The 15,614-nt window shown below is 39.6% G+C and overlaps 1 non-coding gene across 1 annotated transcript; it reads left to right on the top strand.

The window, feature by feature from the left end:
• The first annotated feature begins 10,750 nt into the window (after nt 1–10,750).
• Nucleotides 10,751–10,822, top strand: trnac-gca (transfer RNA cysteine (anticodon GCA)). Its single transcript has one exon. It is a non-coding gene; the product is annotated as a tRNA-Cys (tRNA).
• The last annotated feature ends 4,792 nt before the right edge of the window (nt 10,823–15,614 follow it).

Below are 15,614 nucleotides of genomic sequence, written 5' to 3' on the forward strand. Positions count from 1 at the left end.
TTGAGGTACAGCGCATAATAGGCCCTTCGAGCCACGCCACCCAGCAAACCCCCAATTTACTACAATCTGCTCCTTTAAAATGTTCTAAATTCTAACACATGAAAGACGAGCTCTGAGTACTGAATATTTATATTTAATATAAAGATTAAAGCTGAGCCTTGATCTGTCACATGTACATTGAAACACAGAAACATGGAGTGAACTGTATTGTTTCATGTCAGCAATCAACACAGTTGAAGGATCCTGCTGCCAGTTGCATTTGCTATGTATCTGCCTTTGGAATGTGGGAAGAAAACAGAGCACCTGGGAGAAACTCATGCGGTCATGAGGAGAACATACGTACTTCTTACAGACAGAGGTGAGAATCGAATCTCTATCAATGATTACCAGCAGTAACTGTTATGCCGCCATGGCCTCCTTTTTTATCTTTAATTTTATCTTGCTTTTGATTTGGTTCAACTCTCTTAATTCCTGCTGCTTCTGTAAAGCCTTGATATCTATAGTTGTACCGTTAAGTTTGAACGTGAATTGATCTATTGGTCCAAAAGCATTCACTGCAGCAGCTGTGGAACACAAATTCAAAAAGTAAATGCATCTGGAATAAAAGTCCGTACTAGCAATGGCAACAATAAATGTTAAACATTGGCAGTAAAGAAAACTACTAGATTGTTGCGGAAAAAGAACCTGTTTCACTAATGCTTTTAGGGCTGAGACCCATCATTAGGAGTGGCTGAAGGGTCTTGGCCCAAAATGTCAACTGCTTATTGCTCTCCATATATTTTGCCTGAGCTGTTGAGTTCAAATGTTCATTTATTATCAAAGTAGGTATGCAGTATACAACTCTAAGATTTGTCTTCTCCAGATAGCCACCATGGAACAAAAAAGATCATGGGGGTCAGTTCAAAGAGAAACAACAAAAGCCCACACCCCCACACAAAAAAATGGCAACACAATCATTAACACCACAGCCCCAAAAACCCCTCCCCCAGCACAAATGCAATAAGAACATCACCCTCTTCTCCTGAATTGTGTGCATGTTGCTTGGGGAAAAATTATTTTTATAGAGGGATTAAGCTGAACATCAGTGGGTTGGAAGTGCCTTATTCTAAAATACTTAATCATTCTCAATCCATTTACAAATGCACTTTCCTCCAGATTTAAATTCCTTCCTTCACACTGCCCAACCTCTGGAGACTCTCTTCCAGTGTCGACATTTACTTGATAAGGTTTTACATGTTCTGAGGGAATGTAATTGTAACATAATAATATATGGAATTTGCTAAGTTTTAGCAATCATTCATTTGACTAATTGCTAAACAGTTTTGCATAGTGTTATGTTTTGTAACTCCAAAAACTGATCGAAAGAAAAATACAGGAGCAGGGATGATGGTCTACTTAGTTTTTCTTTTGTGAGGTGCTCCCGTATGAAATGGTGGTGTAATGACGTACTTCACGTACTTCTTACATATAACCTATAAAGAATTATATAATCAAAGTGACCCCCACTTGTCAGAAAAGACTTTATCCCACAGGAGTAAGAAATCCTCCGGAGTGATTAAACCCTTATGCCTGAATGGGACAACGTCTGTATGTATATAGCAGCTGTATGGCATAGCGATATAGTGAGTTAGAGGTTTGTAAACAAATAAAGAATGCTTAATCAAACAATGCACTTACAATATTACTCAAATATTACTGAAATATTAAATACACAACACTCCTCCCTGCTGAGTTATAAACTCCAACTCAATATCAAACGCATCTCATCTCAAATATGTAACATACTGTATTGCTCTCTAGTCATGTCATATAAATAAAGTATACTACAAGAAGACATCCACAGCATAGTAAATTGTAAATTATCCCATTTCAGGCCTGAGGTTTAATGACTGTGGAGGATTTCTTACTCTTGTGGGATAACATATTTCCTGACATGAGGAGAGGGGAGGGGTGGAATGGGCTGCCGGCAGCAGTGATGGAGGCAGAAACGATAGGGTCTTTTAAGAGACTCCTGGATGGCTACGTGGAGCTTAGAAAAATAGAGGGATATGGGTAAAGCCTAGGTAGTTCTAAGGTAGGGACACATTCAGTGCAGCTTTGTGGGCCAAACGGCCTGTATTGTGCTGTAGGTTTTCTATGTCTCTATATTTCTAACAACCTTGCAATCAGTGTCAATAAGACCAAACTAAGATTGTGGACTTCAGAAAGTGTAGGATGAGGGAACACAAACCAATCTTCATAGAGGGATCAGAAGTGGAGAGAGTGAGCAATTTCAACTTCCTGGATGTCAGATGTCAAGATTTCTGAGGATCTAACCTTGTCCCAACATTTCAATACAGTTAAAAAGAAGGCAAAACTATGGCTATATTTCATTATGAGTTTGAAGCAATTTGGTTTGTCACCTAAAACACTCAAAAACCTTTATAGATGTATCATGGAGAGCATTCTGACAGGCTGCATCACTGTCTGACATGGGGGGAGTGGGGGGGGGAGGCTACTGCACCGGACCAAAAGAAGCTACAAAAGTTGTAAAATTAGTCAGCTCCATCTTGATTACTAGTCCCCATAATATCCTAGACATCTTGTAGGAGCTGTGCCTCAGAAAGACAAAGTCCATTATTACCCAGGACATGCCCTCTTTTTGTTGTTACCACCAGGAAGGAAGTACAGAAGCCTGAGGACACACACTCAGTGATTCAGGAACAGCTTCTTCCCCTCTGCCATCGGATTCCTAAATGGACACTGAACTCATGAACACTACCTCACGTTTTTTTAAAAAATGTATTGATCTACTTTCAGTTCTGGGTTGATAGTGACCTTCAAATCTGCACAGAACCTGACAGACTCATTCTCTTTGGTTACTGGGACCACTGGCATTGCCCAGGGACATTGGTCAACCTGGGAAAGAATTCCTCCAGCCTACAGGCAATCTAGCTCACTGGTTACTTTGTCATGGATTATATAAGGAACTAGACATGCTTTGTTAAACTTGGCTGTGGTATGTTCATTTAACACTATTTTATCCTTGAAATGTTTGAGTTTTCCTGTACCATCCTTGAACACTGCTGTGACATCATTGAATATCTTTCTTAATTTGCTTTAAGTTGACTCTATTGCAGGTAATTTGGCATGTAAGTTTAAGATGGATTTCCAATCAAGTGTTAGTTGCCTTAGCAAAATACAACGCCACAATGCTGACCCTCCTGTTGATACCACATACAAGCCCAATGCAACTTGTTTTTTGGTTGATGTTTGTTGTTTTTCACTATTACAAATGTCATTCCCACAGGAGTTATCTTCTCTCCAGTATACAGTATGTTCTTCATTTGGTATCTGCAGGCCTCAGTTCAGTATCTTTGAAATGTTGTTTAAACTCATTTTATGGAATGGCTGAAACAGCTGATTTAGTGTCCAATTCCATTTTAATTAATTTACCACTTACTTCATATTGCTTGTCTCTTGTTTGTTTTCAGAAGAATGAGAGGGGATCTTTTAGAAACATACAAAATTTTGAAAAGGATAGTTAAGATAGAAGTAGAAAAGTTGTTTCCATTGGTAGGTAAGACTAGAACTAAGGGACATTGCCTCAAGATTCAGGGGAGAAGATTTAAGACGGAGATGAGGAGAAACTGTTTTTCCCATAGATTGGTGACTCCGTGGAATTCTCTGCCCAGGGAAGCATTTGAGGCTTCTTCACTAAATATATTTAAGATACAGTTAGATAGATTTTTACATAGTAGGGGAATTAAGGGTTATGAGGAAAAGGCAGGTAGATGGAGTTGAGTTTACAGACAGATCAACCATGATTTTAATGAATGGCGGGGCAGGCTCAATGGGCCGGATGGCCTACTCCTGCTCCTATTTCTTTTGTTATTATGTTCATATAATTCTCAAGGTTACCCCGTTGTCCGTTACTCTCATCATTATCAGATTTTTCATCAACAGCATGCAGATTAGTGCTCTTTTTGAAACTTCAACTTGACTTTTTATGTTTTCCTCTTCCTTGTGCAGTCTATGTATTTTTGTCTGCCCAACATGCTCTTTATATGAGTCCAACTTTGTTGCATTTTCTACAAGTTTCACGTCTAATTCTATATTGGTCTGATGAATGTGAGACCTGCCACAATGGTAACACTATATGTTTGGCCAGACAGGTTTCTATTGAGACATTGCAATTTTGCTCACACTCACTTTCTTTCCTGACTGTGTCTGTGGCTGCTGTTTCCATTACAATGATTTCATCTGTTCTTTAAAAGTTCAGAGCCATTTTTGAACATTTCCTTGTCAGGTTTCACAAACTATGTGACCTCTCAGTGCAATATTAAGCTCATCACTGAACTGACAGGGCTCAGAATATTTCTTCAATTCACCCACGTATGCTGAAATGGACACTCCTTCCTTTTGAATCCACATCTGAAACCTAAAGTGTTCTGCATTCAACAATGGCCTTGGCTCTAAATGTTCCTGTATTATGTTCATGAAACATCAGAGCTCGTTTCAGCTGGTTTGGTTGAACCAGTTAAAAATCTAAGCAAACTATGCTTTTCCACCTCTTTCATGCAGCAACTCTGGAACTTGTTTTTCATCGGCTAGTTCATTTGCTTCAAAATACTACTCAATTCATTCGGTGTACGTCATCCATGTTTATGAATACTTATTGCTTGTTAATTTTGTCCAATTTCTGCATCTTTTTTTACTTGAGTGTCTGTCACACCTTCTAATGAAAAACATGCTCCAAATTTTTTAAACTTGAATGTCTCCCCACTTCCAAAGAAAAACATGCGGTGCTTCAACAAGTAAGTAGGTGTCTCAGATTTGTTTTGGAACTTCCTCGTCACCACTATCATGTTTTGGAAAACCAAATACAAATCAAAAGAAAAGCACAGGAGCTGGGATGGTCTACTTAGTTTTTCTTTAGTGAGCCACTCTCATACAACGTGGAGACGTAATGACGTGTGCCATTCACATACAGTATTTCTTACATTCTTACAAATTACCCATAATGAATTATATAAACAAAGAATGCTTAATTGAAGAATATACTTACAATATCAGAATCAGGTTTAATATCATTGGCATGTATCTTGAAATTTATTAACTTTACAGCAACAGTAAAGTGAAATACATGATAAATAAATATGGAGAAAAAACTGAATTGCAGTAAATATATATATAAAATAGTTAAGTTAAAATAAGAAGTACAAAAAAAGAAATCAAAATAGAGAAGTAATCTCCATGGGTTCAGTTGTTCAATTAGAAATCGGATGCAGAGGGGAAAAGCTATTCCTGAATCGTTGAGTGTGTGCCTTCAGGCTTCTGTGCCTCCTTCCTGAAGGTAACAGTGAGAAGAACAACGTTACTTAAATATTCAAACATGAGGAAATCTGCAGATGCTGGAAATTCAAGCAACACACACAAAATGTTGGTGGAACGCAGCAGACCAGACAGCATCTATAGGAAGAAGCACTACCAGGGTTTCGGCCCGAAACGTCGACAGCGCATCTTCCTATAGATGCTGCCTGGCCTGCTGTGTTCCACCAGCATTTAGTATGTGTTACTTAAATATTAAATGGTTGGCATCTCTCTGTCTTGAAGGACAATGAGTGATCATCATCATTACAAACCTGGGCCAAAAGTTTGGAGATCCTGAGATGTCCTGTCATTAAGATCCCGCTCTTGGCCTCACCAGTGTAGTCCAAATAAAAGCTTATGAATGATTATGTTTGGCACCAGCTTGGCTGCAGGAGCTGCCAGAAGGATGTTCAATGATGTCCAGCTGTCTTTGGGGGTCCACTCTGGATTTGCTGCCTGGGTTTACTCCCATGGAGAGACTTAGACATTCAACTCTCTTTGTGAGACTGCTAGCCAGCGGTGGAAGCTGAAAGTGAGAGTGATAAGCCCTACCCACTACACTACCGCACTAGTCACGTCACAACAACCATTTGACACAAATATATAAATATTAAATAAACTACATATAGCAATATCAGATGTGGCTAGCTGGATAGGAAGAAAACTTCAATAAAATATTCATAGCATTATTGCTTGAATATATGATTTATTCCATGAGATGTTTCCATAATTAATGCATCATTATTTAATGTGATTTTTATGTCTCAATTTACATTTTTCTGGTGCCATTTTAAGTATTATTTCAATTGCTTTTAACTTTAATTTGATTTCATTTAATGTTGCTGTTGTGATGGATCCTCACTTCCTTGCCAGTAGGTCATTTTTTTGGGTGGCACGATAGCATAGTGGTTAGCAGTACCAGTGCCATCAGCTGGGATTCAATTTCCATCACTGCCTGTAAGGAGTCGGTATGTTCTTCCCCCCACGACAGTGTTGGTTTCCTCCAGGTGCTCTAGTTTCCTCCCGCAGTCCGAAGGTGTACTGGTTGGTAGGTTAATTGGTCATTGTAGATGGTCCTCTGATTATGCTAGGATTAAATTGGGGGTTGCTGGGTGGTGCAGTTTAAAGGGCTGGAAGAGCCTGTTCTGCGCTGTATCCCAACAATTAAATTATTTAATTTTATTTATTTAATAAGGGGTGTAAAATGAGGGTAGAAGCAAAAAGTAGTAAGGTGAAAAGTAAAAGTGGCAGGCAGGCAGGCAAATCCAGGGCAAAAAGCAAAAAGAGCCATTTTTCAAAATAATTGTATAAGGGCTAAGAGTGTTGTAAAAACAAGCCTGAAGGCTTTGTATGTCAATGCAAGGAGCATTCGTAACAAGGTGGATGAATTGAATGTGCAGATAGTTATTAATGAATATGATATAGTTGGGATCACAGAGACATGGCTCCAGGGTGACCAAGGATGGGAGCTCAACATCCATTGATATTCAATATTCAGGAGGGATAGACAGGAAAGAAAAGGAGGTGGGGTAGCATTGCTGGTTAGAGAGGAGATCAACGCAATAGAAAGGAAGGACATTAGCCTGGAGGCTGTGGAATCGATATGGGTAGAGCTGTATAACACTAAGGGGCAGAAAACGCTGGTGGGAGTTGTGTACAGGCCACCTAACAGTAGTAGTGAGGTTGGGGATGGCATTAAACAGGAAATTAGAAATGCGTGCAATAAAGGGACAGTAGTTATAATGGGTGACTTCAATCTACATTTAGATTGGGTGAACCAAATTGGTAAGGGTGCTGAGGAAGAAGATTTCTTGGAATGTATGCGGGATGGTTTTCTGAACCAACATGTCGAGGAACCAACTAGAGAGCAGGCCATTCTAGATTGGGTATCGAGCAATGAGGAAGGGTTAGTTAGCAATCTTGTCGTGCAAGGCCCCTTGGGTAAGAGTGACCATAATATGGTGGAATTTTTCATTAAGATGGAGAGTGACATAGTTAATTCAAAAACAAAGGTTCTGAACTTAAAGAAGGGTAACTTTGAAGGTATGAGACGTGAATTAGCTAAGATAGACTGGCAAATGATACTTAAAGGGTTGACGGTGGGCATGCAATGGCAAGCATTTAAAGATCGCATGGATGAACTACAACAATTGTTCATCCCAGTTTGGCAAAAGAATAAACCAGGGAAGGTAGTGCACCCGTGGCTGACAAGGGAAATTAGGGATAGTATCAAGTCCAAAGAAGAAACATATAATTTAGCCAGAAAAAGCGGCGCACCTGAGGACTGGGAGAAATTCAGAGACCAGCAGAGGAGGACAAAGGGCTTAATTAGGAAAGGGAAAAAAGATTATGAGAGAAAGCTGGCAGGGAACATAAAAACTGACTGTAAAAGCTTTTATAGATACGTGAAAAGAAAAAGATTGGTCAAGACAAATGTAGGTCCTTTACAGTCAGAAACAGGTGAATTGATCATAGGGAACAAAGACATAGCAGACCAATTGAATAACTACTTTGGTTCTGTCTTCACTAAGGAGGACATAAATAATCTTCCGGAAATAGTAAGGGACCGAGGGTCTAGTGAGATGGAGGAACTGAGGGAAATACATGTTAGTAGGGAAGTGGTGTTAGATAAATTGAAGGGATTAAAGGCAGATAAATCCCCAGGGCCAGATGGTCTGCATCCCAGAGTGCTTAAGAAAGTAGCCCAAGAGATAGTGGATGCATTAGTGATAATTTTTCAAAACTCCTTAGATTCTGGATTAGTTCCCGAGGACTGGAGGGTGGCTAATGTAACCCCACTTTTTAAAAAAGGAGGGAGAGAGAAACCAGGGAATTATTAGTCTGACATCGGTGGTGGGGAAAATGCTAGAGTGGGTTATCAAAGATGTGATAACAGCACATTTGGAAAGAGGTGAAATCATTGGACAAAGTCAGCATGGATTTGTGAAAGGAAAATCATGTCTGACGAATCTTATAGAATTTTTTGAAGATGTAACTAGCAGAGTGGATAGGGGAGAGCCAGTGGATGTGGTATATTTAGATTTTCAAAAGGCTTTTGACAAGGTCCCACACAGGAGATTAGTGTGCAAACTTAAAGCACACAGTATTGGGGGTATGGTATTGATGTGGATAGAGAATTGGTTGGCAGACAGGAAGCAAAGAGTGTGAGTAAACGGGACCTTTTCAGAATGGCAGGCAGTGACTAGTGGGGTACCGCAAGGCTCAGTGCTGTGACCCCAGTTGTTTACAATATATATTAATGATTTAGACGAGGGAATTAAATGCAGTATCTCCAAGTTTGCAGATGACATGAAGCTGGGCGGCGGTGTTAGCTGTGAGGAGGATGCTAAAAGGATGCAGGGTGACTTGGATAGGTTAGGTGAGTGGGCAAATTCATGGCAGATGCAATTTGATGTGGATAAATGTGAGGTTATCCACTTTGGTTGCAAGAACAGGAAAACAGATTATTATCTGAACGGTGGCCGATTAGGAAAAGGGGAGATGCAACGAGACCTGGGTGTCATTGTACACCAGTCATTGAAGGTGGACATGCAGGTACAGCAGGCGGTGAAAAAGGCAAATGGTATGTTGGCATTCATAGCAAAAGGATTTGAGTACAGGAACAGGGAGGTTCTACTGCAGTTGTACAAGGCCTTGGTGAGACCGCACCTAGAATATTGTGTGCAGTTTTGGTCCCCTAATCTGAGGAAAGACATTCTTGCCATAGAGGAAGTACAGAGAAGGTTCACCAGATTGATTCCTGGGTTGGCAGGACTTTCATATGAAGAAAGACTGGATTGACTAGGCTTATACTCACTGGAATTTAGAGGATTGAAGGGGGATCTTATTGAAATGTATAAAATTCTAAAGAGATTGGACAGGCTAGATGCAGGAAGATTGTTTCCGATGTTGGGGAAGTCCAGAACAAGGGGTCACAGTTTAAGGATAAAGGGGAAGCCTTATAGGACCGAGATGAGGAAAAACTTCTTCACCCTGAGAGTGGTGAATCTGTGGAATTCTCTGCCACAGGAAACAGTTGAGGCCGGTTCATTGGCTATATTTAAGAGGAAGTTAGATATGGCCCTTGTGGCTAAAGGGATCGGGGGTATGGACCGAAAGCAGGTACAGGGTTCTGAGTTGGATGATCAGCCATGATCATACTGAATGGCGGTGCAGGCTCGAAGGGCCGAATGGCCTACTCCTGCAGCTATTTTCTATGTTTCTATGTTTCTATTTAATTCTCTTTCTTGATTGTTTACTAATCTTGCTTTCTAAATACAGCATCTGCCACTTGTAAGATCACAAACAAATAGGTAAACTTCCAACTAACAGTTGTGACCTCTGGTCATAAGGGGAAGTCAGTCTTCAGTTCCTGAAATGTAACTGACCAGAGCTAATCACCTTGAGGTTAAAACAAATGTTGTCTAAAGTCCTGCTTTGCAAACAAGCTTTGTGAATAGTATACATTCTGTCTGGGAAAAGTAAGGCTTAGCTCACCAGGGTGATGAATCTGCAGAATTCATTGTCACCAATGTTTATGGAGAATATTAAGCACGGAGATTGTTAGGTTCGAAGTTCGAAGTAAAATTTATTATCAGAGTACATACAATCACCGCGTATAACCCTAAACAACAATGAACAACAGACTGAACAAATGCAAATATAAATAAATAGCAATAAATAATGAGAGCATGAAATAACAAGATAAAGCATCCTTAAAGTGAGACCATCGGTTGTGGGACCACCAGAAATAGAATGAGTGTAGTTATCCCCTTTTATCTGAGTGCATGATGGTTGAGGCGTAGTAACTGTTCTTGAACCCAGTGGTACAAGTCCAGAGACACTTGTATCTTCTACTTGGATGCAGTAGTGAGAAGAGAGCATGATATGGTAATGATTAGTAAGGGCGTCAAAGGTTATGGGGAGAAGTTAAGACAATGGGATTGAGATCTATTTTCGCCAGATTGAATGTTAGAGCTGGCCCAATGGACTAGAATAAAGCTGATCTTGTATTTATAAAAGCACCTTTTATGATCTCAGGACATCTTAACGCAATGTGCCTGCATTGATGTAATTCTCAATAGCTGCAGCAGGAAAGATGTCAGCTAATTCATAAGTGGTCATATCCTCCACAGGCTCAAAGGGCCGAATGATCTACTTCTGCATCTATTGTCTATTGACCACGGTAGCCACGTTTGGATATCCGGTTCAGGAATAAATGTTGGGCAGAACATCAGAGAGATTCTCTACTCCTATTTGAACTGAGCAATGAGATCTTTTACATCCTCCTGAAAAATGTGTCTTTCTGTAGTGAACACAAGAACTTCTGACTTCCTCCAGCATTTTGTGTACATTGCTCCTTCAGTAAGATAGCACTTTGAAAGTCTTCCAGCAAGTTGGGGGTATAGCTCAGTGGTAGAGCATTTGACTGCAGATCAAGAGGTCCCTGGTTCAAATCCAGGTGCCCCCTTTATTTGTTGAGGGAGGTAGGTTCAAAGGGGATGTGTACTCAGAGAGTGGTGGATGCCTAGAATGTGCTACCGGGGTATGGTGGTAGAGGCAAATAAGTTAGAGGCTTTTAAGAGACGTTTAGATAGGTCCGTGAATGTGGGGAAGATGGAGGTATGTGGATATTGTGTAGTTAGGAGGGTTAGTGTTTGGTTGCTTTTGAATTGCTTTTTAGCTGATTCAGCACAGCACAACACTGTGGGCCAAGAGTCCACTTCCTGTGCCACTTTCTATGTTCTGTGTTCTAAAATCAAATGGAGATTTTGTGCTCAGGTTCTTTGGACAGAAGTCAAGCCCACAACTTCACTCAGAGAATAAAGTGATGTCGGTTGAGTCAGTGATGACAAGAATAGCAATTTTAATCATTACTTCCATGCTCTACATTAGCTTGAAATATTATATAAAGGGACATAAAATATATTAATGAGGGTAAAACCTTCTTGCATTTGCTCAGCTTCAGACTGGAGAGTGGGTATAAATACCATGCTGATTTAACAATTCCCTTGCTTTAAGTTACAGATATGTTTTCCTGATATATGAACAGGTAGATGATGTCTAAAATTACAAATGGAAGTGTTAACTAATGACATCTTTTATAGTTGTATTCAGTGTGCTGATTATGTGGCACATTGAGTTAATATCAGCTGTTTCAAGAGCAAAATAAATGCTAAATAACATGTGTAATTTGTTCTGGCAAACAACTCATATGTAACTGGAATTGTTAATTTTTGACTGGAATATTGCTTACAAAGCATAGCAAATAAAACTTAATACAGATGTGGAATATATCCAGTGGCTAAAGAGTACATTGCATTTATGACAATATTATAGTCCTTTGGAGCCCTGCAAACTGTTGGGTTGATCTTGACTTTAAGAGAAAATGTAACATAGGTAAAGATATTTGGAGGACCAGTTTAAGCAGAATCATGGATTCGGGGAAACAAGGAATCTCGGAGAACAAAAGCAGGCAGTGAGAACCCAATGGCTCTTTGAAAGTAATATCCCAATACTCTAACTACCTGCTTGTTTTCCTCCACCACCTACACTTTCACTTTACACTATTATGTTCTGAAAAATATTATTGACTCTGCTTCCACCAGCCTTTCAGGCAAAGCATTCTGGATCATAAATATTTGCTGGGGGAGCTATTTTTCCTTTGCTAAACATCTGTTTTCTGGTTATTCACCTCCCCATAGGTGGATTTAATTTCTACCCAAGCCCCTCATAATACAGGGCACCTCAATTAAATTTCACATCAGCCACATGTGGTCTAAATAAATCAGAACCAACTTTGCTAATTGAAAATCCTTCCTAATTCTACTACAGTGATGGAAGATAAATACATATAGATATATACTACTACAGGAGATTAATTTCTTCTCTCTGGTCCCAAAATGTTGCCCAGAATTCAATACAACTGTTCTTTAAATGTAATATAATGCCTTTTCTTTTCCACTCAGTGTTCCTCTCTCAGTATTAATAATTGTTACCCTCAATCATTACCATTACGCAGGTCTCAAAATTCACATGCTTGACATCAAGCTCCCAAGACAGGCACTACCATTCTGAGTCTGTCTAGGGTAGGGATTATCAGGTGGATAAAAAGAAAAAGATTTAATGATGTGTTCAGAGTGTCCTTGAAGAAATGCGATGTTGTAACATGAACACAGTTTCTGGAGAGACACAGCTGGTATATATAAAGTAGTCTTTTGTTTGGGACCCACACACAAGCTGACAGCCTTTGGAGTTACTCAAGAAAGAGGTTCCCTGATCCAACATTAGAGCACATTTTTATATGTTAAAGAACAAAGGTAACAGATCAATTTCTTTTTGTAGTTATAATGTCCTCATAATGCTTCTTTTGAGTTACCTGTAGTTTTCAAATTCCTGGGTCTTCTCACCAATGTACCCAAAATGAATGTTAATTACTGTGGTCTCTGATTCGTATTCATCCAATGGGATGTTGATAGCATTCATCCCTATGCAGACATCTTAGGCTACGTCCACATTAGACCAGATAAATCCGTAACTGAAACTTTTTCTCTTCGTTTGGACCCTCCATCCACACTGAAATGGTGTTTTCCTCCCCCTGAAAATTGAGCTTTTCTAAAACGCCGTCCAGAGTGTGTAAATTTGAAAACACCAATTGGGCAGAGTACAGTAGTGTGGATGGGGTAAACAGAGAGTTTTAAAAACGCTGTCATGATGTGCCGGAACAGATGGTGGCGGCAGCACAGCATTTCATTGTTTCCTTGAACGCAACCCCCCCACACAACCTAACAATTTCAGAACAGACGGCAATGAGACTGAAGCCAGAGCAGTTAGAAATGTACTCACCAAATACTTTGACCCATAACTTACTGAATAAATAAGTATTCAGAAAGTACATTACTTTGTCCTGTTTTCTGTCCTTGCTTGTATGAAGGTGGTTTACCTATTTATGCAAGTACTTCTCTGACAATAGATGTGTAACATCCTAATGTAACATTGTATGGAAATACAAGATAACACTGATGCAGACATGTTTTATACATTCAACAATGCAACAGAGTTAATCAGTTTTTCAATGTTCGTTGTCAGCCAGGTCATACTGTCCGTGAACTCCCTGTCGATTGCCTCCATATGCTCCAGTATTTGTTTTTTTTTTAGTTTTATGTCCTCCTGCATGAGAGCCAACAGCTGTCTGTCGTTTGGCAATTTCCTTTCAAGTTTTTCTAGTCTGTAACTGCACAAACGCACACTTTCTCAGCGAGATTCAACACCAAACATGTCGCCTATTTTCTGTTAATGTGTCCTGCACATGCCCAGTAGGAGGAGATTCACCAAAGTACCCATTTTAATGTGGATGGAGGTATTTTTAAGAATGCTTGGTGTGGACACCCCTTTGTTTTTACGTGAAACAGGCATTTTCAAAATTATCCGGTCTAGTATGGATGTAGCCTCAGTCAATTGGATATCTCCTTTCAGTGCTGCCATCTGAGTTCTATTCATGCAATGGGGTGTTGATTGCATTCATGCATATGCAAACATATATCAGTCAATTGTGAGTTCCCTGGTTTGCATCTTATTGTTCCGAGCTGCAGTTTGAATTCAATCCACAATCCATATTCAGGTCTGGAGATTGGTTGCTGTTGAAGTCAAATTAATATTTGCTATATGGCATCTGCGGAATATGCCCTGATAGCAATACCCTTGCTGAGTTTTAGCAAGATAATACCTGGCCTATACGCTTATACATTCTTAACATGGACAAGCAATTTCAAAAGTAGCATGGTAGCGTATTACAATTACAGAGCTAGTGACGCATGCTCAATTGTGCCATTCTCTGTAAGGAGTTTGTACATTCTCCATGTCACCATGTGGGTTTCCTCTGGGGGCTCCGGTTTCTTTCCACATTCCAAAGGCATATAGATTTCAACATATGGGTGCAATCGGGTGTAGCAGGCTCTTTGGGCCAAAAGGACCTGTTACAGTGCTATATCTCTAAATTAAAAATCAATGTACAGGATGACATTGAGGAACTTGAGTCCACACCCAGAGGCCCTACATAAGGAGCAGACCACCTCACAAACTACCCACTCTCTCAATCCTTCAGGCTTCCCCTGTTTTTCCCATGGAAGAGTTCAGAATTCCCACTATGATACCTTCCAGTCCACATCCTGATTCGGAGTGAACTATATGAAGAAGACTCAATGCCAATATCAATGAAGACAAGGACACTTTATTAAAACTGTTTAACAGCTTCATCAGTTTGTCCTACCACCTTCGAAGAGTTATGTGCCTGAGGTTCTATTCTGATATTTCTTTGCATTTAATATTTTTATATGGTTTTGATTATGGTTCACAATATACTGGCAGAGTAATGAGCAAGATAAAAATACTTGCTTCAGAAATAATAGGTGAATCCTTGAAAATATTCAAAGTTGAGGCACATATTTTAATTAGCAAAGGAATCAAGTGTATGGTAAGAGGGTGGGAAAGTAGACTGAGAAAATTTGAACCAGCCATGGTCTTACTGAATGACGTAAACAGCTCTAGGTACTGAAATGGCCTACTTCTCTTTCCTATTTCTTATGGTCCTCAAATTGAACAATAATGCAAAATAATCTCACTACATGATGAACTTATCATTTTGAAGGCACTTTTATTAACCAGTGAAAGTTATTCACTGCCAACCATCCATTCTCTGATCCTGAAATTTAAATATTTTAATGTAGAGTGCCATCCTGTCTTTTGTTTTGAAAATTAAAACATTAAAATCAATTTAATTTTTGCACTCCCTTTAATTCTCTTTCTGCACCTCTTGCCACATTGAACACATTCTCTCTAGCTTACATCTTTTTTCTTCACTACTCTTGATTCAGAGACTGTACAGCTGTTCTATCAAATCCCAGCTGTTCTGTACAGAGTGCCACATGGTTTCTATCTTCCACTTCAGCTTCTCACACAATTACCCAGAAATATGATTTCACCCTCTTTTGAACATGAGTTCTGCAAAATGTTAGCACTTCATAGAATTCCCAGCAAAAAGAGATGGTGAAATTAGCCAAAAATATGTTGGAAATATCACAAGGGTACTTCACACCCAAAATCGTGCAATAAAGGTCCCAAATACAGGTCCCAAATGGACCAGGCTCAATTTGATAGGACTTCTGAAAATTTGGTGTGAATCTGAGAATGCTAGCCTTAAAGGCATACTCCCCATTTCAAATGAAACTCAATACTTTGTGCTGCAGATGCTGGAAATCTGAAAT

The sequence above is a fragment of the Hemitrygon akajei genome, chromosome 9, assembly GCF_048418815.1.
Source record: "Hemitrygon akajei chromosome 9, sHemAka1.3, whole genome shotgun sequence".
Classification (NCBI taxonomy): Eukaryota; Metazoa; Chordata; class Chondrichthyes; order Myliobatiformes; family Dasyatidae; genus Hemitrygon; species Hemitrygon akajei.